At 37.6% G+C, this 23,292-nt stretch overlaps 1 protein-coding gene across 30 annotated transcripts in view; it reads right to left on the bottom strand.

The window, feature by feature from the left end:
- ABI2 (abl interactor 2) overlaps positions 1–23,292 on the bottom strand; it is a 165,092-nt gene that overhangs the window by 109,408 nt on the left and 32,392 nt on the right. The gene's annotated exons all lie outside the window — the stretch shown is intronic.

The following is a 23,292-nucleotide window of genomic DNA, read 5'->3' as shown; positions in this document are numbered from 1 at the left end:
AAATAATTAAGTTCAAAAGAGCTGGTTACAAAGAAACTTTAACACAATCATCCTAATTCTGTGAGGTGCCTGTAAGTAAATATGTGCACAAGAAAAAAGAAAAAAATAAGCCCCATAATGTTAATATAAGTTTTCTCTGAATACTGGCAATACAATTTATTTAGGTCTTTTAATAAAGATTTTTAATATGGTCCATTTTTTTTTTTTTTACTTCAGGCAAGTATTACTTGCTTTGTCAGAAAAAAATAAAGCTATCAGTTTTTTTTTTAACTGTAACACATGCATTAATACAAAAGAACAGAAAATGGAGTGTTCTGTCCTAGTCAACTCTAAGGAATATTTTTAAGGCATAAAAATTCCAAAACAATTTTTTAAAATATTTCTGAAATGTATTTTACATTTGTATGCTTACTGAAACAGTTATTTTGGGCTCAAAGGTTTTTTTCTTATTTTTCTTTTTTTTTAATTTTATTTCATTATGTTATGTTAATCACCATTTTCTTGTTATTTCTAAATTCAAAATGAAGTTTTAAAGGGTTGGGTTGCTGCATATCTACACTATGGATAAGTCAATCCAAGGACATTAAGGTTTCATAAGAACCTGGTATAATAAAAGCTGATATTCTAAGTTTGAAATTTTTGTGCTCACTTCAGCAGCATATCTACTAAGTTTGAGATTTTTTTTCCCCATTAAGTGTTCAATAAAGACTGGAATAAATGTAGACAGACACTATTTCAGTAAAACTGGTATCAAAATTTCTACTTTATCTTTAACCTATTAATGACAAAAGAAGCTAAAATATCTTATTTCATGTAAAAGAAACTGTTAACAGCACTTTAATAGAGGTTGTTTTGTAGTTCCTAAGCAGCAAAATCTGATAAGTAAATACTTGTGACTGTACAACTTTTGCTATAAATTTAGCTATTGACTATATTATGGCTATAGGTCACGCACTAAAGGCAATAGGACACTTCAACCCAGCTATTTAATATTCCTATTTAAATGAGATTAAGTTACCATAAAAGAAAAAAATCACTTAGATAAGAGAAAAATTATCATAGGTTTATAAAAAAACATAACGTATGCTCTGGTAAATACAAATAGTCCCATGAAGACAAATTCTTACACAGAATAGTAACCTCCCTTGCAGGTCCATATTGTGCAGATTAATCCTTCCAATCCTGCTATCTCTTTACTTCCCCTCATGATACCAATTACTTTCTACATGGAAAGGTTCCCAAAAATTCTGTCTTCAAACTACTTCTCTTCTTGCTGTACCTTCACTTCTTTTCACTTCATTCCTTCCTCAGCTGTCAATTCCAAGCACAGAATTTTAAAATCTATTTACAGCTTACTTTACATCTCTCCCAAACCCTTATTTTTGTTTACACGGTATCTCATCTTTTATATCGTAAAATGCTAACTCATCACCTTCCCCAAAACCACTTCCTCCTGATTCTGTTCATAACATCATTACTCCATCATCTAAGATACTTTCCAACTCTCTGTATCCTATACCTTTATCAGTTGCAAAGATAATTATATTCTAACTGTGCCTTACATTCTTTCAATTCCACTGCCTAAATTCTACTCCAGGCCCTCCTCATATCTTGCTGGTACTACTTATACTAGTTCCTGGGTCAGTTGTAGTATCTTACAATCTGAAGATTGTCCTGAAGATTCATCGTCCTAAATCAGTTCTGAAGCCCCCACAGCTTTCTCCTACCTACTTCTATATAAACTCCTCTACTATCACTTAAAGCCTCCCTAAATATGGCCTAGAATTTATCTCCCATTCAACCCTACTAGGACCTTAGATTACAGTTTAATGAGATTTATGGTTCTCAAAACACAGATCATGATTTCCTACCTTTGTGTCTTTGCTTATTTACTTCACCAGTAACCCATCAACTTCACCAACTCCTGCCTCTTCAAGGAAGCCATCCCTGATTGTGATACTCATCATTTTTAACTGAGAATTCCGACAGCATTTTATCAGATTTTCAGCACATATCTTATAATAACGTGCATGTTTCATTGACCCCACACCCCCTAGTAGTAAGCCCTTGAGGGTAAGCACTATGCCTTACATATCTTCATACCTTATTACAAACAGAAGTCACATATTATTTATTGAACTGTATCTATCTTAAGGTTCCAGAGAATCATGGTTACTTTTATCACCCAACTGAAGTGGAGGTGGAATAAGAGAAGTGATATAAGGGAGATTTCCTGGATTTCCATAAGGTTTGGCACCATCCAGGCTATTATTCATGGTTATTATGTATCCCTAAGAAGAAAATTTAAACTAATTTCTCAATTTGGTGTTCTGTGGTTGGTACTTGGAAATAAAAAGAGTAAGAACTTTATGCCCTCTAGAAGCAGCTCAAAACTGTAATATCTAGGTTCCTACCATTATTTACCTTTCCTTTCTACTTCTAAACATAATCACAGGTTTGGCAGATATTTAAGTGTATAGATAATGGGGAAGGGGCAGGAAGAGAATGACAATATTTAGGGAGGATGAGTGGGAACATGCAGGAGAGAATTCTCCTCTACAGATAACACCCTTGAGATCTATTGTCTCTTTCTCTTCCCAAGCGCTAAGTCTCTTGCCTAGTCCAGTCCAGTATATTACACTACCTGGAAAATATACAATTATTTTTGTTCTGACTGTAACTATAACCAGATTAGGTAAAGGATAGGTACTTAGTTCTCAGGAGAATATAAGGTACTCATATTCTAACTGTGCCTTACATTCTTTCAATTCTGCTGCCTAAATTCTACTCCAGTACCCATTCTCATGGGTACTTTGGCCCATCTACAGTATTAAACAATTCCTTCTAGACCCTCCATGATTTAATTCCATCAGTTTGTTTCAATAAACTCTTATTCACGGAACACATATTACATGACAAATATCTTATTATGCAATAGGATATCAAAATGAATCCATTTTCTCTACACTCAAGAATTTTTCAGTCCTGAGGCACCTGGGTGGCCCAGTCAGTCATGCATCTGACTCTTGGTTTCGGCTCAGATCATGATCTCAGGGTCATGGGATCAAGCCCTATGACAGGCTCCACACTCAGCATGGAATCTTGTTCCTCTCCCTCTGCTCTCCGCCACCCCTACTCTCTCTCTGGCTTTCTGTCTCTCTCTCTCTCCCAAATGAATAAAATCTTAAAAAAAAAAAAAAAAAGTTTTCAGCCGAATACAGAGAAAGGCAAACAGAAAATATCAATGCAAAATGTTCAAGCATATGAATACCCAAGTAGGACCACTAGCTTAGATGACCATCCAAGTAGAGTCTCAAGAATGGAGTTAGTACTGCCAAGCAGGGGTGAGAGAAGTTATTCAAAGCAAAAGAAACAGCCTAAACAAGGACAAAGAGGCATGAAAAAGATTCCTTAGTTCAGAAAACATGAAGTTCAGTATTATTAACCTATCATTACTTCACTACCAACCCTGAATTAAGACTGAAATGTGCTAGAACTTCCTTCTTATCAAATGTGCTAGAACTTCCTTCTCATCATGTAAGAAATTAAAATATCACATGTGTGGGGACATCTGGGTGGCTCAAACATCCAACTCTTGATTTCAGCTTAGGTCATGATCTCCAGGTCATAGGATCTAACCCTGCGTCAGGCTCTCACAAGGGCAGAGTCTACTTCTCTCCCTCTCCCTCTGTCCCTTCTCCCTTCTCATGCTCTCTCTCTCTCTAAAAATAAATAAATAAAATCTTAAAAAAATATATCACACATGTAATTAATCTAGTTAGGTCATGGCAGAGTCACAGCATCTGACTCAATAATGGGGCTAAGGGGAGTATTCTTAGAATACCTATTTACTGAGCTTTCAATTCTGCATTCCAACAAATCTCCTAACTAAACCAAATTTGAAAGACCCCATCACTAAATTTCACTGAAATTCCAATAATAACTTCTAAAATATATGACAATCATTACATGCAAATGGAAAGTTTTTGCCAAAGGACTGTGCAAAACATTAGAAATATACACTTATTATGCCTTCAGAATTATTCAACTATTAATTTCTATGATGCCTATAAAAGAATATATTCATGCTTTGCTTTCAGATTTCTAGATGGAGAAGGCAGTCTAAAAAAAAAAAAAACAGTATGGCATTCAAATTAGAATGAGTCATACGTCATAGTGAAAAACAGTAAAACATAATTAGATAAACATAGACAATTTACCAAAAAAAGAACACAAGACAGATATGAACATGGGAAAATATTCAGCTATACAAATGATGGGGGGAAGGAAAAATGACAAAAACAAAAGAGCATTTTTACCAAGTAATTAACAAGAAAAAAAAAGGTTTAAAAAACATACCCACAACTGTTTTAAATTTGCTTTGTGAGTATCTTGTTTTGGCAGATGAAGAAAGAGAACTCATAAAAAGGATGCCAAATACTTTTAAGAAAGCTAAAGTAATACCGAACTTGTGAGTATATACTTATGGTAAAATGTGCTACATTCTAATGATGTTTTATTTTCCTAAATTCTTACGGTAGCATTAAAAAATAAGCCTCTAATTAGAAACAACAAAAAAGGGGAACAACCTACATATGCAAAAATAAATTAAGCAAACCTGACTATTACGCAGTGTCTAAAATTTTTAATATGTTGTTTCATTATATTATGTAATATTTATACTTGTTATTGCTTTCTATTACTTCATTATACTTTCTTTAATCATGGAAAAACTCTATAAATGACTACAAAGAAAACATACAGTATGCATTTAACTATGTAAAAACATGCAAGAGTGAGGGAAAGGGAAAATTTACATCAGTTGAAATGTTAGGGTAATGGAAGAGTAACTTTTCTCTTTTGAAATTCACATTTTAAAATGTCATATGTACACTAAGCAAACAGATTTTAAAAGGTGACAGATGACGTTAAAAGCACAGGCAACAAAAGAAAAAACAGATAAAATGGACTTCATCAAAATTAAAAACTTTTGTGCAAAGGACCCTATCAAGATACTGAAAACACAACCCACAGAATGGGAGAAAATATTTGCAAATCATAATTTGATAAGGGATCAATAGCCAGAATATATAAAGAACTCCTACAATTCAACAAAAACCCAATTAAAAAATGAGTAAAAACATTTGATAGAGATTTCTCCAAAGACATACAAATGGCCAAAAAGTGCATGAAAACATGATCAACATCACATCATTAGAAAAATGCAAACGAAAACCACCTGATACTACTCCATACACATTTAGAATGGCTATTATTTAAAATAATAATAATAATAATAATAATAATAATAACAGAGGGGCACCTGGGTGGCTCACTCATTAAGCGTCTGCCTTCAGCTCAGGTCATGATCCCGGGGTCCTGGGATCGAGCCCCTCATCAGGCTCCCTGCTCGGCGGGAAGCCTGCTTCTCCCTTCCCATTCCCCTGCTTGTGTTCCTGCTCTCGCTATCTCTCTGTCAAATAAATAAATAAAATCTTTTTAAAAAATTACAGAAAATAACAGATGTTGGCAGGGAAGCAAAGAAATTGGAACCCCTGTGCACTGCTGGTAGAAATGTAAAATGGTGCGGAAACTGTGGAAAACAGTTTGGCAGTTTCTCAAAGAGTTAAACATAGAATTACTATATGATCCAGCAATCCCACTTCTAAGTATATATCCAAAAGATTTGAAGCAAGTATTGAAAAAGATATTTGTACACCAATGTCTCCATAGCAGATTACTTACAAGATAGGAACAACCTAAATGTCCCTCCACAGATGAATGGATAAATAAAATCTGGTGGATACAAACAATGGGATATAATTAAACCTAAAAAGAAATGAAATTCTGGTACATGCTACAACATGGATGAACCGTGAAAACATAACTTTAAATGAAATAAGCAAGGGCGCCTGGGTGGCTCAGTTGGTTAAGCAACTGCCTTCGGCTCAGGTCATGATCCCAGGGTCCTGGGATCGAGTCCCATATCGGGCTCCCTGCTCAGCAGGGAGTCTGCTTCTCCCTCTGACCCTCTTCCCTCTCATGCTCTCTATCTCTCATTCTCTCTCTCTCAAATAAATAAATAAAATCTTTTAAAAAAATGAAATAAGCAAGACATGAAAGAACAATGTTATAATTTCACTTATATAAAGTACATAGAATAGGCATATTCATCCAGATAAATTAGAGCAGAGGTGCCAGGGGCTAAGGAGTGAGGAGAGTGGGGAACTACTGTTTAATGGGTACAGAGTTTCTGTTTGGGATAATGAAAAAGTTCTGGAGATGGACAGTGGTAATGGTTGTACAATACTGTGAATGTACTTAATAACACTGACTTGCACACTTAAAAAATGGTTAAAATGGTTAATCGTACAATATGTATATTTATCACAATAAAAACCACTAAATAAAAAAAAAGGGATAAATGATAATCTCTTAAGGGCACAATATATATGTATATTTAAACACATACCTTTTAGGTTATGATAATGGGATCAATGGAGAATAAACTTTGTGAATTCATGGTATATCATTTGGTTTTATCAATTTTTTAAAACTTTAAGATTGGAACTTTCAGAGTCATCTTCAGACCTCTGGATCAATGCCACCCCAAAGTATAATCTAGTATAGTCCTAGTCTAAAACCAAACCAAAAATATTCATTTTTTTGAGACTACACTTTAGAATTTTTCTCCTACAAAATACAGCCATTAGTTCTTATTTTTTTCAGTTAGAATTAAAATATACCTATATGCCCAAAATACAGCCACTACTAAAGTCTTTCATTAGCTACAGGGAAAGGGTGCTTAGTAACAATGAACTCACCAGCATAAACACACTAACCATAACAAACTGTGACTGAATTCTTCTATTTCTGATAATAAAGTCAGCAAAAACTACTTTTACTTCCTAGTGAAGCTTCACCATTATGGTGTTAGCACTTAGCCACAATACACCAAGAAAATACTGAAGTAGACACAAATGGCTTACTACACATGTACACATGTCATCTATAAGACAGAACTCAAATCAAAATTGACAAAGAAGCCTCTGCTATCTCAAAAGCTAAGAAATTCACAATTACATGTAAGATCTCACCTCCACAATTACTATTTATCACTAGTCTCTTTTCTAAGGATATAAGGCTAAATCCTGAAGTCTGTTCCCACTTATGCATTACTAGAATCATGTTGAATCTGAGTTGTCTCTAAGAAAGTCAAAAGAAAATGGGAACCTATTTGGGACAGATATCAAGAAGTCTGGAAGAAAATGGAGTATTTAAAAGCATGGAAATGCAGAACACTCCTGTATCCCCAAAACTGCCTAGAAACAGTGTGCAATACATAGTAGGTGCCAAAAAATAGTTAAACAAAATGAAAAAAATGAAGTGTAGAGTATAAAGAGAAGAGATGAGTAGGAACTATCCTTCAGAACCCAACCTTCAGAGACTAGATAATGAGAAAGTAGAGAATCTGTAAATGATGAATGAGGTAGAACACTGGAGACTGCAATATTACAGAAACCAAGAGAAGAAACTATTTCAAGAAGGAAGACATGGTCAATGCTACTGAGAAATCAGGAAAGATGAGGTCAGAAAAGCACCCAGTGAATGGCTGTGGCAATATGGAATCATTTGATTAATTTGAAAAAAAAAGGTATTTTTGTTTAATAGTACTGTAGAAACCAGATTAGAATGAATGTTAAGAATAAAGGAAGAAGGATGCTTGGGTGGCTCAGTTGCTTAGGCAGCTGCCTTCAGCTCAGTCATGATCCCAGGGTCCTGCAATCGAGTCCCTATATCGGGCTCCTTGCTCAGAGGGGAGCCTGCTTCTCCCTGTCCCTCTGCCTGCTGCCCCCCCCCGCTTGTGCTCTCTAACAAATAAATAAATCTTTAAAAAAAAAGAATAAAGGAAACACAGGTAGATAAATCTTCGAAAAATGTTCATATAGGGAATTAAAGAAATGGGACCACAGCTAAATGAGAATATAGGGTTGAACAAACAGTTTAAGATGGGCGATGATACAGCATGTTTCCATGCTGATACAGATGCTCCAAAGGGACAGGAGCAGTTGAAGAGGCAAGAGAGTTAAAGTAAAATATTTGAGAAAGAGCTCAAAAAGAGCAAGTGGTCTTTGACAGAAAGAGGACAGTACTTTTAACAAAAAAGAGAAAAAGGAGAAAGTTGCTGCAGGTATAAGGTTTATAGATTTTAAGGTGGAAAGATGAAGGAGATTTGGTACAATGGTTTTAATCTCAAGTATGAGGCAGGGTAATCAGGAAGACAGGTTTTGGATATGAGACAGATGAGAATGTAACAGAATTATCGTAGGAAAATTAAATAAATAAGATTTTTTTAAAAAACAATAGACCTGATTCACCAGTGAAGATAAACAGATGGCAAATAAGCATATGAAAAGGTTCAACATATGTCACAAGGGAACTGCAAATTACAATGAGATACCACTACACACCTATTAGAATGGCTAAAATACCAAACACTAACGCCACCAAATGCTGAAGAGGATGTGGAACAAGAACGTTCTTTTACTGATAGTGAATGGAAGACAGTTTGGCAGTTTCTTACAAAACTAAACATACTTTTACTATGTGATGCAGTAACCATGTTCCTTGGTATTTACCCAAATGAGCAGAAAACAGGTTTATACAAAAACCTGCTCAAGAATGTTTTGGCAAATATAATTAATTGGAAGCAACAAAAAAGTCCTTCAATAGGTGAATACATAAACAAATTGTGGTACATCATACAATGGAATACTATTCAGCAATACAAAGAAATGAGCTATTAAACCATAAAAACACACGGAGGAACCTTAAATGTACATTGCTCACTGAAAGAAACCAATCTGAAAAGGCTACGTACTATATGATTCTAGCTATATGACACTCTAGAAAATGTAAAGTAAAACCATGGAGACAGTAAAAAGATCAGTGATTGCTAGGGGTTTGTGAGGAAGGAAGAAGGGTTGAGTAGGTGGAGCACAGGGGAATTTTAGGGCAGTGAAACTATTCCTTATGATACTGTGATTTGTCAAAACCCACAGAACATATAAGACCAAGCATGAACCCTAATGGACTTTAGTTAACAATTATGGACACTGGTTCATCAGTTGTAACAAAGGTACCACACTAATGCAACATGTTAATAATAGGGGCAGCAGGGGGGAGGTGGGGTTAGAGGTATATGAGAATACTCTACACTTTCATTTTTCAGTAAACCTAAAACTGGTCTAAAAACAAAGTCTACTTTAAAAAAAAACCTACAACTAATAGAGCTAAAGACATAAAACCATTCAGAAAAACACAAAGGTAGGAGGCGCCTGGGTGACTCAGTCGTTAAGCGTCTGCCTTCGGCTCAGGTCATGATCCCACAGTCCTGGGATCAAGCCCCGCATCGGGCTCCCTGCTCAGTAGGAAGGCTGCTTCTCCCTCACCCACTCCCCCTGCTTGTGTTCCCTCTCTCTCTGTCAAATAAATAAATAAAACCCTTAAAAAAAAAACACAAAGTTAGAGCAAAGAATAGATCAGAAAATTCATGAAAAAATATTAAAATAAGCCATAAACAAGAAAAAAAAGTTTAACCTCACTAGCACAACACAGTTTCATGCTTAAAGCCTGGAATCAAACATATTTGGGCTCCTCCATTTACTAGCTATGTTACCATAAGCAAGGTTTTAAACTTTTCCAAGCATCTGTCTCTCAAAGTGTAGTCTAATGACTAGCATAAACACCATCAAATGGAACCCACATGTTTGAAATGCAGAACCCTGGACCAAACCCTACAAGTACTGATTTAGAATCTGATTTAACAAGATGCCTACGTGATTCAGATGCACATTAAAGTTCCAGAAGTCTACTCTAAGTCTCAATTTTCTCACTTCTCTAATGAAGATGAGATTAGTATTTATCTCAGAAGACTTAAAATTAAATACGGTGAAACACAAAAACACCTAGCAACCACCAAAAACTTGATAATGTTTGCTAATACTGTATCAGTAACTGAAGCAAAGTAAAGTATTTTAATTTACTTTACTTTGTAAATTAAAACTTACAAAATGTAAAAAATTATACATTTTTTGCAGCTTTAAACTAGCAAAAAGGGGCGCCTAGGTGGCTCAGTCGGTTAAGCATCTGCCTTCGACTCAGGTCATGATCCCAGAGTCCTGGGATCAAGCACCACATGCTCCCTGCTCAGTGGGGAGTCTGCTTCTCCCTCTCCCTCTGCCCCTCCTCCTGCTTGTGCTCTCTCTCTCAAATAAATAAGATCTTTAAAATAATAATAATAAAAAACAAACTAGCAAATTTCAAAAACAACAATCAAGCCTGGTGAAGATGAAGACAGATAACCATCCACACAACTGGTTAAAATGTATCTGAGGTATAATCTTTCTGGAAAGCAATTTGGCAAGATATTTAAAATGTTCATACCTGGGGCACCTGGGTGGCTCAGTCATTAAGCATCTGCCTTCGGCTCAGGTCATGATCCCAGAGTCCTGGGATCGAGTCCCGCATAGGGCTCCCTGCTGAGCGGGAAGCCTGCTTCTCCCCTTCTCCCACTCCCCTTGCTTGTGTTCCCTCTCTCGCTGTCTCTCTCTCTCTGTCAAATAAATAAAATCTTTAAAATAAATAAATAAGTAAATAAATAAATAAAATGTTCATACTCTTTGACCCACTTTTGGGAAACTGTGATAAAGAGTCAAAGAGAAATGTGGACAAAAACTCTGTTCACAGATGTTCTCGGCACAGTTATCTATAATAGTGAGTGTAATAAAATGAACTCCACAGGGTAGAATCATAAATTAACTAAATCTTTCCTCCTACCCATGCTATGTTGGGGTCTCCTTTTCCTGCTCCTAGATTATGTCACCATCAAATTTTGTAGCTCTTCTAGTAATTTTCAGGTATTAAAATAGTTTCATTTTCAAACATTAAAAAGACCATTTTGACCTAAATCAGAACTTCAATTTTCATGCTAATTCCTCAGCTCAGGCCTAGACTGAAAATTGCACAAACCAGAATTAGAGAGCAATGTATGTTATTTCATTATTCCTCTACCTTGCTCTTCCACTCTTTCACTCTTCCTCCCCACTTCACAATGCTTACACTTCATTTCTACAGAATCAGAAGCAGCAAAGTAGAAAAAAGCAAGAAAAGCAATGAAAGGAAAAGTGCAAGGATTTACATAACTATTTGGTAGGAATCTGATGTCAATGCTCTATGCTAACACCAAATTCTGCCCTTCTTTCCTGTGAAGCACATTATGGGTTCCTCCGAGATTCTATACATGGGCGATTCAATCCCTGGCTAACATCCCATACTTGGATTTAGCTTAGAAGGCACAAATCACATAGCCTCCTTCTGTTAGTGCTAACTCCCCCACAGCAGTCAGTTTTCTTGGGCAAGATTCTTATAGCTCTATTCCAGTTACCTTCTACTCTACTTATTTTGCCCATGGGGAGAAAAATCACCATTTTGCCCCTCAAAACTCTCTAAGTACTAGGTCCTCCCATTACTGCCTCCTTACTTGTTCAACTCCAGGCTGTATCTAACCTTCAGACTTTTCTCAGGGAAGTCAGGGAACAATTTCATGCCCACTCCCATGCCATGCCCAATTCAACTAGGGTCAGGATCTACCCAGAATTCTCTCCCTGTACTTCAGAACTGAAGCACTTCTACAAATTAGCAAGCTTCAAGTTGGCGGTGAAACCTCAGTCCTTTTAACAGGAAACCCCAATTGCTATGACTGATTTTCATAAAACTCTCTTAACTTACATGAAGATGAGGGAGAAGCACAGCATTTCTACACCCCCTTAAAAAAAGTCTTCATTTGGGGTGCCTGGGTGACTTAGTCAGTTGAGCATCCGACTCTTGATTTCAGTCCAGGTCATAATTTCACAGTCATGGAAGAGCCCCACACTGGGCTCTGCACTCAGTGTGGAGTCTGCTTAAGATTCTCTTTCCCTCCCTCCCTCTCTCTCTGCTCCTCCCCCTACTATTATGTGCACTCTCTAAAAAATAAAATGTTTAAAAAAAAATCTTCACTTGTTTACATACATATATGTAAATGAACAGTATGAACATACCCAAATATATGTACATTCACAGATATACAGAGAACAAGGTGTTTAAAAAGTAGTTTCATCTTTCAACAAGTCCTATAGGAGTAATTTAACACCCTTTATTAAAATATGGCGGTAACTGCTGGATATTGTCCTCACCTCTGGAGCATGAACTATAACTCTAAGAAAACAGGACAAGCCTCATTTAATATCCTGTTACACAAATAACTAGAAACCATCTAAACATCCAAAAACAGAGAAAGAGTTAAAGTTAGCACAACCATATCATTAAAAAATCTGTATTAAAAACTGCTTATGAACAATCTTATAAAAAATGCAAAACTATTTTAAATATATTAAAACCCTAAATAACACACCCCCAATAACATAAATTTGAATATAATCCAACTATTTCCAGAACGTTTAAACAACATGGCCTTATAACTCTAAGAAATTTATATTTTTAAACTTCAGGTTATTGTTTAACTTTTTAAACTTTAAGATTGTATTTATTTATCTCAGAGAGAGAGAGTACACAAGCAGTGGGGAGAGGGAGAATCAGCCTTCCCACAGAGCAGGGAGCTCGACACAGGACTCGATCCCAGGACCCTGGAATCATGACCCAAGCTGAAAGCGGCCACTTAACCACCTGAGCCACCCAAGCGCCCCAACATTTTAAACTTTTAAACTTCAAGCCTTTATGGTAGAAATTTACTGTATTTCAAATATGTAAAATAGTATGTATAAAACGTTACAAATGAATATGTATTAAAATTATGTATTGATAGATATTAGAAGGAAAATACTAATTATGTAATATCAGTACTTATTAAAAGGAAATAAATGTTCACAGTTTCATTGATGGTGAAACTTCAGATAATTTTTATTCTTTGTATTTTTCCCTCTTGTTATGTATTCCTCTTACAATTAAAAATATTTTTTTCCAGGAGAGGAGGAGCAAGATGGCAGAGGAGTAGGAGACCTGGATTTCGTCTGGTCTCAGGAATTCAGCTGAATAGGGATCAAACCATTCTGAACACCTACGAACTCAACAGGAGACTGAAGAAAAGAATAGCAACAACTCTCTGAACAGAAAAGCAACCACTTTCTGGAAGGTAGGAAGTGTGGAGAAGTGAATCCAGGCGATATTCGGGAGGCTAGACAGCGGGGAAGGGGGCCTCCATCAGCCAATACCAGCAATTGATAGAGCCGCGGAGCACAAAATCGGAAATTTAGAAGTCGGCTCTGCTGAGGGCCGTCGCTCCAGAGGCTAAAGTGTGGGGGGGGGGTGGAACCCTCACTGGGACAGTGTGGTCTCAGGACTCTCAGAGTCACAGAAAGACCGGGGATGCCTGAGTGCGGCAGAGCTCCTGGATATGAGAACAGGGAAGCTGGCTGCAGAAACGGAGCAGAGGACCGGGCTCTCAGCTCTGGGTTGCCATAAACCGTGATCTGCGGCACAGTCGGGCCACTGCTCCTACAGCAGGGACCCCACAAGCGGCAGATCTGGGGAGACTCCCCTTCCTACCCTGGGAGAAGCGGCCAGGGAGCGCACCACAGGGATCGGCTGGGTTTGGAGACTCCACACGGGGTCGTGAGCCAGAGATAGAAACGCTTGGTCACAGGCCGGGTGAGCACGGAGTGCAACGGAAGGCCAGGGAGACGGGAGTGACTGCTTTTCTCTGGAGTCGCACTGAGGAGTGGAGCCCCGAGTTCTCGACTCCTCCAGGGCGGAGATTGGGAGGCCACCATTTCACTCTCGTCCTCCAAAGCTGCACGCAAAGCTGGCAGGGAACAAAAGCTCCCGAGAGCAAACCCCAGCAGATTACTTAGCCCGGACCGGCAAGGGCGGAGCAATTCTGCCTCCGGCAAAGACATTTGGGAACCATGACAACAGGCCCGTCCCCCAGGAGATCAGCAAGCACAGCCAGCCAAGACCAAGTTTACCGATCAATGAGAACAGCAGAACTCCAGCGCTAGTGGAATACTGCACAGAGAATTCATAGCTTTTTTCCCGTAATTCTTTAGTCCTTCAAAGTTAATTTTAACCTTTTTTTTTTTGGTTTTCTTTTTCCCTTTTTCACCAACATCTTATTGATCCCTTTTTTAAAAAATCTTATTTTTCATTTTTAGAGTCATATTCTATCCCTTTGTAGTAGTTAACCTTATTTTTGGTGTGTGTGTGTATATATATATACATATATATACATACATATATATATATATACATATATATATATATAAGTTGTTTACCCATTAAAATTTTGGGATACAGTTTCTTCTAACAGACCAAATATACCCCAAATCTCTAGTGTATGGCTTTGTTCTAGTCTCCTGCCTGATCACATTCTCTCCCTTTTTTTTTAAATCCTCTTCTTTCGTTTTTCAACCAACTTATTAATTCCTTTTATAAGATCTTTTATAATTTACATCTTTACAGTCATATTCCTCCCCTTGATCATATTAACCCTTATTTTCCCACATATATGTTTTTCTTTCTTCAAAATTTTGGGAGGCACTTTCTTCTAACAGACCAAAATACACCAAAATCTAGTGTGTGGCACTGATCTATGCACCAGCCTGATCATATATGATCATATTGTTTTTTTGTTTTCTTCTGTTTTTGTTTTTATTATTTTCTTTTTTATTTTCCTTTTTTCTTTCTTTCCCTTTCTTTTACCCTGGTTTCAGGTCTTTTCTGATTTGTTTAGAGTATATTATCTGGGTACGTTGTTACCCTGTTACCATTTTGTTCTCTCATTCATCTGTTCTCCTATGGACAAAATGACAAGACAGAAAAAATCACCTCAACAAAAAGAAAACAGGCAGTACCGACTGCCAGGGACCTACACAATACGGACATTAGTACGGTGACGGAATTACAGTTCATAATGATAATTTTAAAGATACTTAGCTGGGCTTGAAAAAAGCATGGAAGTTATTAGAGAAACCCTTTCAGGAGAAATAAAAGAACTAAAATCTAACCAAATGAAAATCAAAAAGGCTATTAATGAGATACAATGAAAAATGGAGGCTCTAACTGCTAGGATAAATGAGGCAGAAGAGAGAATTAGTGATAAAGAAGACCAAATGATGGAAAATAAAGAAGTTGAGAAAAAGAAAAACAACTACTGGATCACGAAGGCAGAAGCCGAGAGGTAAGTGATGCCATAAGACAAAACAACATTAGAATAATTGGGATCCCAGAAGAAGAAGAAAGAGAGAGAGGTGCAGAAGGTACACTGGAGCAAATTATAGCAGAGAACTTCCCTAATATGGGGAAAGAAACAGGCATCAAAATCCAGGAGGCACAGAGAACCCCCTCAAAATCAATAAAAATAGGTCAACACTCCAACAACTAACAGTAAAACTTACGAGTCTCAAAGACAAAGAGAAAATCCTGAAAGCAGCTCGGGAGAAGAGATCTCTAACCTACAACAGTAGAAACGTTAGATTGGCAACAGACCTATCCACAGAGACATGGCAGGCCAAAAAGGACTGGCATGATATATTCAGAGCACTAAATGAGAAAAATATGCAGCCAAGAATACTATTTCCAGCTAGGCTGTCACTGAAAATAGAAGGAGAGATAAAAAGCTTCCAGGACAAACAAAAACTAAAAGAACTTGCAAACACCAAACGAGCCCTACAAGAAATATTGAAAGGGGTCCTCTAAGCAAAGAGAGAGCCTAAAAGTAACATACACCAGAAAGGAACACAGACAATATACAATAACAGTCACCTTACAGGCAATACAATGGCACTCAATTCATATCTTTCAATACTTACCCTGAATGTAAATGGGCTAAATGCCCCAATCAAAAGACACAAGGTATCAGATTGGATAAAAAAAACAAGACCCATTGATATGCTATCTGCAAGAGACTCATTTTAGGCCCAAAGACACCCCCAACTGAAAGTCAGGGGGCGGAAAACCATTTACCATGCTAATGGACACCAAAAGAAAGCTGCAGTAGCAATCCTTATATCAGACAAATTAGATTTTAAACCAAAGACTATAATAAGAGATAAGGAAGAACACTATATCATACTTAAAAGGGTCTATCCAACAAGAAGATCTAACAATTGTAACTATGTATGCCCCTAACTTGGGAGCAACCACTTATATAACCTAATTAATAACAAAAGCAAAGAAACACATCAACAGCAATACAATAATAGTGGGGGACTTTAACACCCCCCTGACTGAAATGGACAGATCATCTAAACCAAAGATCAACACGGAAATAAAGACTTTAAATTTAGACACAGTGGACCAAATGGACTTCACAGATATATTCAGAACATTCCATCACAAAGCAACAGAATACACATTCTTCTCTAGTGCCCATGGAACATTCTCCAGAATAGATCACATCCTAGGTCACAAATCAGTTCTCAACTGGTACCAAAAGACTGGGATCATTCCCTGCATCTTTTCAGACCACAATGCTTGGAAACTAGAACTCAATCACAAGAGGAAAGTCGGAAAGAACTCAAGTACATGGAGGTTAAAGAGCATCCTACTAAGAATGAATGGGTCAACCAGGAAACTAAAGAAGAATTAAAAAAGTCATGGAAACAAATGAAAATGAAAACACGACTGTTCAAAATCTTTGAGATGAAGCAAAGGCAGTCCTAAGATGAAAGCATATAGCAATAAAAGCCTTTCTCAAGAAACAAGAAAGTTCGCAAATACACAATCTAACCCTACACCCAAAGGAGCTGGAGAAAGAACAGCAAATAAAGCCTAAACCCAGCAGGAGAAGAGAAATAATAAAGATCAGAGCAGAAATCAATGAAATAGAAACCAAAGAACAGTAGAAAAGATCAACAAAACTAGGAGCTGGTTCTTTGAAAGAATTAACAAGATTGATAAATCCAGACTTACCAAAAAGACAAATGACCCAAATCAACAGAATCATGAATGAAAAAGGAGAGATCACAACCAACACGAAAGAAATACAAACAATTATAAGAACATATTATGAGCAACTATATGCCAGCACGTTAGATAATCTGGAAAAAAATGGATGCATTCCTAGAGATGTATCAACTACCAAAACTGAACCAGGAAGAAATAGAAAACCTGAACAGACCCATAACCACTAAGGAAATTGAAGCAGTCATCAAAAATCTCCCAACAAACAAAAGCCCAGGGCCAGATGGCTTCCCAGGAGAATTCTACCAAAGATTTAAAGGAGAATTAATACCTATTCTTCTGGAACTGTTCCAAAAAATAAAAATGGAAGGAAAACTTCCAAACTTGTTTTATGAGGCCACCATTACCTTGATCCCCAAACCAGACAAAGACCCCATCAAAAAGGAGAATTACAGACCAATATCCTTGATGAACATGGATGCAAAAATTGTCATCAAAATACTAGCCAATAGGATCCAGCAGTACATTAAAAGGATTATTCACCACGACCAAGTGGGATTTATTCCTGGGCTACAAGGTTGGTTCAACATCCGCAAATCAATCAACGTGATACAATACAGTAACAAAAGAAAGGATAAGATTCTCTCAATAAATGCAGAAAAAGCATTTGACAAAGTACAGAATCCTTTCTTGATCAAAACTCTTCAGAGTATAGGAATACAGGATACATACCTCAATATCATAAAAGCCATCTATGAAAAACCCACAGTGAATATCATTCTCAATGGGGAAAAACTGAGAGCTTTCCCCCTAAGGTCAGGAACACGGCAGGGATGTCCACTATCACCACTGCTATCCAACATAGTATTAGACATCCTAGCCACAGCAATCAGACAACAAAAAGAAATCAAAGGCATCCAAATCAGCAAATAAGTCAAACTCTCACTGTTTGCAGATGATATGATACTTTATGTGGAAAACCCAAAAGACTCCACCCCAAAACTGCTAGAACTCATACAGGAATTCAGTAAAGTGGCAGGATATAAAATCAATGCACAGAAATCAGTGGCATTCCCATACACCAACAAGACAGAAGAAAGAGAAATTAAGGAGTCGATCCCATTTACAATTGCACCCAAAACCATAAGATACCTAGGAATAAATCTAACCAAAGAGGCGAAGGATCTGTACTCAGAAAACTATAGAATACTCATGAAAGAAATTGAGAAAGACACAATGAAATGGAAAAACATTCCATGCTCATGGATTGGAAGACCAAATATTGTGAAGATGTCAATGCTACCTAGAGCAATCTACACATTCAATGCAATCCCCATCAAAATACCATCCACGTTTTTCAAAGAAATGGAACAAATAATCCTAAAATTTGTATGGAACCAGAAAAGACCCTGAATACCCAGAGGAATGTTGAAAAAGAAAAGCAAAGCTGGCGGCATCACAATTCCGGACTTCAGGCTCTATTACAAAGCTGTCATCATCAAGACAGTATGGTACTGGCACAAAAATAGACACAGAGATCAGTGGAATAGAATAGAAAACCCAGAAATGGATCAATTCTATGGTCAACTAATCTTTGACAAAGCAAGAAAGAATATTCAATGGAAAAAGTCTCTTCAAGAAGTGATGTTCGGGGGCGCCTGGGTGGCTCAGATGGTTAAGCGTGTGCCTTCGGCTCAGGTCATGATCCTGGAGTCCTGAGATCGAGTCCCACGTTGGGCTCCCTGCTCCTTGGGAGCCTGCTTCTCCCTCTGCCTTTCTCTCTCTCTGCCTCTCTCTCTGTGTCTCTCATGAATAAATAAAATTAAAAAAAAAAAAGAGAGAAGAAGTGATATTCGGAAAATTGGACAGCCACATGCAGAAGAATGAAACTGAACCATTTCCTTACACCACACACAAAAATAGACTCAAAATGGTTGAAAGACCTAACTGTGAGACAGGAGTCCATCAAAATCCTAACGGAAAACACAAGCAGCAACCTCTTCGACCTCAGCCACAGCAACTTCTTCCTAGAAACATCGCCAAAGGGCAAAAATGAACTACTGGGACTTCACCAAGATAAAAAGCTTTAACACAGGGAAAGAAACAGTCAATAAACCCAAAATACAACCAACAGAATGGGAGAAGATATTTGCAAATGACATATCAGATAAAGGGCTAGTATCCAAAATCTTAAAGAACTTATTAAACTCAACACCCAAAGAACAAACGATCCAATCAAGAAATGGGCAGAAGACATGAACAGACATTTTTCCAAAGAAGACATCCAAATGGCCAACAGACACATGAAAAAGTGCTCAACATTGCTCGGCATCAGGGAAATCCAAATCAAAACCTCAATGAGATACCACCTCACACCAGTCAGAATAGCAAAAATTAACAAGTCAGGAAACGACAGATGTTGGCGGGGATGCGGAGAAAGGGGAACCCTCCTACACTGTTGGTGGGAATGCAAGCTGGTGCAGCCACTCTGGAAAACAGTATGGAGGTTCCTCAAAAAGGTGAAAATAGAGCTACCATACGACCCAGCAACTGCACTACTGGGTATTTACCCCAAAGATACAAATGTAGGGATCCGAAGGGGTACATGCACTCCGATGTTTATAGCAGCAATGTCCACAATAGCCAAACTGTGGAAAGAACCAGGATGTCCATCGACAGATGAATGGATAAAGAAGATGTGATATATATATATACAATGGAATATTATGCAGCCATCAGAAGGAATGAAATCTGGCCATTTGCAATGACGTGGATGGAACTGGAGAGTATTATACTGAGCGAAATAAGTCAATCAGAGAAAGACGTATCATATGGTCTCACTGATAGGAGGAATTCTTAATCTCAGGAAACAAACTGAGGGTTGCTGGAGTGGTGGGAGGTGGGAGGGCTGGGGTGGCTGGGTGACAGACACTGGGGAGGGTATGTGCTATGGTGAGCACTGTGAATTGTGTAAGACTGTTGAATCAAAAACCTGTACCTCTGAAACAAATAATACATTATATGTTAAGAAAAAAAAAAGAAGAAGATAGCAGGAGGGGAAGAATGAAGGGGGAGAAATCGGAGGGGGAGACGAACCATGAGAGACTATGGACTCTGAAAAACAAACTGAGGGTTCTAGAGGGGAGGGGGGTGGGGGGATGGGTTAGCCTGGTGATGGGTATTAAGGAGGGCACGTTCTGCATGGAGCACTGGTAGTTATACGCAAACAATAAATCATGGAACATTACATCAAAAACTAATGATGTACTCTACGCTGATTAACATAACATAATAATTAAAAAAAATTTTTTTGGGGGGTGCCTGGGTGGCTCAGTTGTTAAGCATCTGCCTTTGGCTCGGGTCATGATCCCAGGGTCCTGGGATCAAGCCCCACATTGAGCTCCCTGCTTAGTGGGAAGCTTGCTTCTCCTCTCCCACTCCCACTGTTTGTGTTCCCTCTCTCGTTCTCTGTCAAATAAGTAAAATTTAAAAAAGAACATTTTTTCAATAACCACCTCTCATGCTTCTATGAAAACAAGACCAATAATAGCACATTCTGGACACCATGTTATCTGTATTTTCACTTATTTTAGTACAAAATATGTACTAAAATTCCACATTCCGTTCCACAACTATGGACCTGGACTAGTTGGGCTACTGCCACCATAATCAACAGCACAGGAACTGTGTCATTCAAGGTCCAGCATTACAGACTAGAAATGTATTAATATGCTGATTAACTATACAGTTCTTTTCTTTCTAAACTGATCTGACACAGCAAAACCCATTAGAAACATTTGCTCTAACAAACAAAAAATTATTTTTAGCTACATCTCCACAGGATTCATGAAGAACCACAAAGGAAAAATTCTTCACTGGCCTGCTCAATAATACAGTAGAATTACTCAAAATTTCTATACCCACTAATTTAGTGCAGACACCGCTTTGTAAAAGGGTACTACCTTGCTCAATAAATAATGCCAGTTATAAGACATAGGGCTTCCCATAACCCTGAGATTGTGACCCCAGCCAAAATTAAGGGTCAGATGCCCAAGCAACTAAGTCATTTGGAAGTTAAAATTATTTCCAAACTATAATTCTATATCTAGTCAAATCATTCACTAGAAAAGTTGAGTAAGATTTTCAGCACACAGGTGTCAAATTTTTAAAAATTTTCCCAGTACCCTTTCTCAAAACGAAAAATCAAGAAAGAAGGAATCATGGGATCCAGAAAATAGGATCTACATCAAAAGGCAAAAAGGTAAATCCAGAGGCAAAGGAAATTTCTGAGACAAAAGCAGTGCAGAACTAAAACAATAACCCAAACGATCCAGACTGGAGAAAATGGCAAAGGGCTCCAAGAAATGGGTCTCCTTAGAGTAGAAATGAAACTGGAGCCTGGGTGGCTCAGTCGTTGGGCGTCTGCCTTCGGCTCAGGTCATGATCCTGGGGTCCTGGGATCGAGCCCTGCATCAGGGAGCCTGCTTTTCCCTCCGCCTCTGCCTGCTTGTGTTCCCTCTCTCACTGTGTCTCTCTCTATCAAATAAATGAATAAAATCTTTAAAAAAAAAAGAAAGAAACCGGCAATTTAGAGATAATTCTTCATGGGTCTTTTGCATTTCTGTATATCATGTGAGCAAAAGCACTTTGTTCCAGACTATCTTTTCAAGGATGTTTGTATAGAAAACAGTTTTAGAAGATAGGCCATTTCCCTCTGGAGCAAAGGGCAGGCATGCTTACTGACCAATATAAAACATTCAGGCTCCTCCCAATAATGCAACCCAATGCATGCATAGATATGTCTCTCTTCATATCACCCTGAGAATTGGGGTTTGGGGAACTAGCATGGTGCAAGAAAATGCTGATACTCTGCCTTATGTTATTCCTGCGAGTAATAAAGTCCTTTGTCTCTGACCCTAGAGTCTCATATCTTCTGCCACTGCATCCATAAAACTGTGACCATCTAACCTGATAGTATAGAGTTAAATTTCAGACTCTTCACAGTTCTTGACAACTGACAGATTACAGATATGTTTTAAATATGTTAAGATTTTATGTCCAGGGAAGAGTTTAGAGATGAATTAGAAATAGATACATAAAGTAATGAATCAGCCAAAAATAAGAAATTATTAGTGCCAAGGAAAAGAAAACATTCAAATAAAAAGTATAACCACAGTCCACTCTAGGCTTCAGATGTGAATATTTACATAAATATAATAGACAAAAGGAATAAAGCCAAAATTGCTAAAAGTCATCTTGAAAAGATAGAAAGTGTAAGAAAACAAAGTCTCCATTTCTCATAGTAGAAATGTCCAAAACATTAAAAATAATAATATGAGCATGGACATACTGAGATATACATGAGGAAACAAATAAGAGTTGAAAGTGCCTCTGGACAGAGGAAAATCAAAGGCAAAGAGGTACTCTTGGTTTTTCTGTTTTGTTTTTTTATTGTACATCCAACAGATCTTCAATGCTGGAAATAATCAAATCTGTGCTATTCAATGTGGTAGTCACTAGGCGTATGTGATTATAGAGCACTAAAAGGTAGCTAGTGGAAATGTAAATTTTTCATTTAAATTTAATTAATTTAAAGTAACCATATGAGGGGCTCCTGGGTGGCTCAGTAGGTTGGGCATCTGCCTTTGGCTCAGGTCATGATCTCAGGGTCATGGGATCGAGTCCTGCATCAGGCTCTCTGCACAACAGGGAGCCTGCTTCTCCCTCTCCCTCTGCCTGCAGTTCTGCCTACTTGTGATCTCCCTCTCTGTGTCAAATGAATAAATAAAATCTTTTAAAAAAAAGGTAACCATATGAGATCAATATACAAAAATCAATTATATTTTTATACAATAGCAATAAACAATCCAAAAAGGAAATTAAAAAATCAACTTCATTTACAATACAATAAAAAAAAATACTTAGAAACTTTTTTTTTTTTAAAGATTATTTATTTATTTGACAGAGAGAGACACAGTGAGAGAGGGAACACAAGCATGGGGAGTGGGAAAGGGAGGAGCAGGCTTCCTGCAGAGCAGGCAGCCCGATGCGGGGCTCGATCCCAGGACCCTGGGATCATGACCCAAGCCGAAGGTAGACGCTTAATGACTGAGCCACCCAGGTGCCCCTAGAAACAACTTTTAAAATAGAAGTGTAAGACACTGAAAACTAGAAAATATCATTTAACAAATTAAAGAAGACCTAATTAAATGGAAAGACGTCCCATGTCCATGGATCAGAAGGCTTAATATCATTAAGATGGCTCCTCCAGTATACCTATAAATTTAACACAATCCCTATCAAAATCCCAGCAGCCTTTCTGGCAGAAATTAA

The sequence above is a fragment of the Zalophus californianus genome, chromosome 3 (genome assembly GCF_009762305.2).
Source record: "Zalophus californianus isolate mZalCal1 chromosome 3, mZalCal1.pri.v2, whole genome shotgun sequence".
NCBI lineage: Eukaryota > Metazoa > Chordata > Mammalia > Carnivora > Otariidae > Zalophus > Zalophus californianus.
The sequence above is the reverse complement of the archived record's forward strand: the minus strand, read 5'-3'. Positions and strand labels throughout refer to the sequence as shown.